A 2765-nucleotide genomic window follows, 5' to 3' on the forward strand; every position below is an offset into this window, starting at 1 on the left:
TGCTGTATGACAGCAGGCTTATCATACTGAAGACCCTTAGTCAAAGTGATTTAAGAAAGAAATGATTACATCCCATCTGCATGCCTGTCTAGGTTGGCTAGTGGGAGTGCATATTGGTGTAACTCCACAGGAAGGCAAGTATCCTGGCAGAACTGCTGAAGAACGCATGCTACACCCATCAATCCTACTTTCTGCAATTTATTTTATACATATACCTATATAAGTACCAAATGGCATGTATACAAGTTTATTCACTGTGGTTTTGTTCATGCCAGAAAAAGATTAGAAACAATCCATTGTGTTTCAAGAAAAGACTAGTTAAATAATTTATGATATGGACAAAAAATGGAATACTCTGTCGTTACTTTAGAAAAGAAAAATAAAATCATTTATAATCTACCATCTGCAGTGGAACCACCACCAATATGCAGATTTTCATAAGAACCCTCACAGGGAAGACCATAACTCTTGAGGTTGAATCCTCAGGTACAATTGAAATGTAAAGGCCAAGATCAGGGATAAGTAAGGAATTCCTCCTGGTCAGTAAAGACTCAATCTTGCTGACAGGCAACTGGAGGATGAATGTATTTTGTCTGCCTACGATATTCAAGAGGAGTCCACTCTTTATCTTGTGTTGAGACTTGGTGGTGATGCTAAGAAAAGGAAAAAGAGGTCTTACACCACTCCCAAGAAGAATAAGCATATGAGAAAGAATAAGCATAAGAGAAAGAAGGTTAAGTTGGTTGTCCTGAAATACTATAAGGTGAATGAGAATGGCAACATTAGTCACCTTCATCAAGAGTATCTGTCCTATACTTTAATGACCTGCACACGTTGAAGAAATTTGCCATAACTAAACCAGCTCTCCAGGATATTCTCAGACATATCCTCCATAATGACCAGCACAATCCTCCACCATTCAAACTTTTGATCAAATTCCAACTTCTGCAGTGGCGAAAAGATTAAAAATGTCCACTGGACTTTTGAAAAACTTGATGCCCCAAATTTTACCAGGCTTATCAATATTCTCAATTAATGTGAATGGCTTAAATTGTCCTCTAAAGAGGCACGGGTTGGCTGACTGGATACAAAAACTCAGGCCAGATATCTGCTGCATACAAGAATCTCATCTTACCTTAAAAGATAAATATTGACTCAGGGTGAAAGGATGGTCATCTATATTCCAGGCAAATGGAAAGCAGAAAAAAGCAGGTGTTGCGATTTTATTGGCAGATACAGTAGGCTTTAAATCAACAAAAGTAAGCAAGGATAAGAATGGTCACTACATATTTGTCAAGGGTAATACTCAATATAATGAGATTTCAATTATTAATATTTATGCACCCAACCAGAATGCACCTCAATTTATAAGAGACTTTTAAATCTCAAGTTGCCTGAGCAACTTGTTTTCTTCCAGCTCCATCATAGTTGGAGATTTTAACACTCCTTTGGCAGTGTTGGATAGATCCTCCAATAAGAAGCCGAGTAAAGAAATTTTAGATATAAACTTAACCATTCAACATTTGGATTTAACAAACATCTACAGAACATTTCATCCTAACAAAACTGAATACACATTTTTCTCATCAGTCCACGGACACATATGGGCTGTATACAAGTGATCACATCTTAGGTCAAAAGTCTAACCTCAGCAAATTTAAAAGAATAGAAATTATTCCTGGCATCTTCTTGGACCATCATGGAATAAATTGAACTCAGTAACAAAGGGAATCTGCATAGTCAAACAAAAACATGGAAGCTAAATAACCTTATGCTGAATGATAGCTGGGTCAGAGATGAGATTAAGAAGGAAATTACTAAATTTTTGGAACAAAATGATAATGAAGACACAAATTATCAGAACCTCTGGGATACCACAAAGGTAGTCCTAAGAGAAAAATTTTTAGCACTGCAAGCCTCCCTCAAGAAAATGGAAAGAGAGGAAGTTAACAACTTAATGGGACATCTCAAGCAACTGGAAAAGGAACAACATTCCAATCCCAAACCCAGCAGAAAAGAAGAAAAGAAATAACCAAAATTAGAGCAGAATTAAATGAAATTGAAAACAAAAGAATTATACAACAGATCAATAAATCAAAAAGCTGTTTTTAAAAAAGGTCAATAAAATAGATAAACCTTTGGGCAGCCTAACCAAGAGTAAAATTTCTAATCTCATCAATCAGAAATGTTAAAGACAGAATAACAGCAGACCCCTCAGAAATTCAAAAAATCCTTAATGAATCACAAGAAACTTTATTCTCAGAAATATGAAAAGTGGAAGGAAATTGACCAATACTTGGAAGCATGCCACCTTCCAAGACTTAGCCAGAATCAAGTGGAAATGTTAAACAGGTCTATATCAAGTTCTGAAATAACATCAACTATGCAAAATCTCCCTAAAAAGAAAAGCCTGGGACCAGATGGCTTCACAACAGAATTCTACCAAACCTTTAAAGAGGAATTAGTACCCATATTACTTAAACTTTTCCAAAATATAGAAAATGAAGGAATACTACCCAACACATTCTCTGAAACAAACATCACCTTGATCCCCAAAACAGGAAAAGATCCAACAAGAAAAGAAAATTATAGACCAAAATCACTAATGAATATTAATGCAAAAATATTCAACAAGATCCTAACAAACAGAATCCAGCAACACATCAAACAAATTATACACCATGACCAAGTGGATTTTATCCCAGAGTCTCAAGGCTGGTTTAATATATGTAAATCTATAAATATAATTCATCACATAAACAAAT

General features: G+C 35.3%; 1 pseudogene; it reads left to right on the forward strand.

Annotated features, from left to right (window-relative positions):
* The first annotated feature begins 425 nt into the window (after positions 1 to 425).
* LOC100966688 overlaps positions 426 to 2765 on the forward strand; it is a 4686-nt pseudogene continuing 2346 nt past the window's right edge.

Source organism: Otolemur garnettii, unplaced genomic scaffold (assembly GCF_000181295.1).
Source record: "Otolemur garnettii isolate 467f Iridium unplaced genomic scaffold, OtoGar3 scaffold00080, whole genome shotgun sequence".
Classification (NCBI taxonomy): domain Eukaryota; kingdom Metazoa; phylum Chordata; class Mammalia; order Primates; family Galagidae; genus Otolemur; species Otolemur garnettii.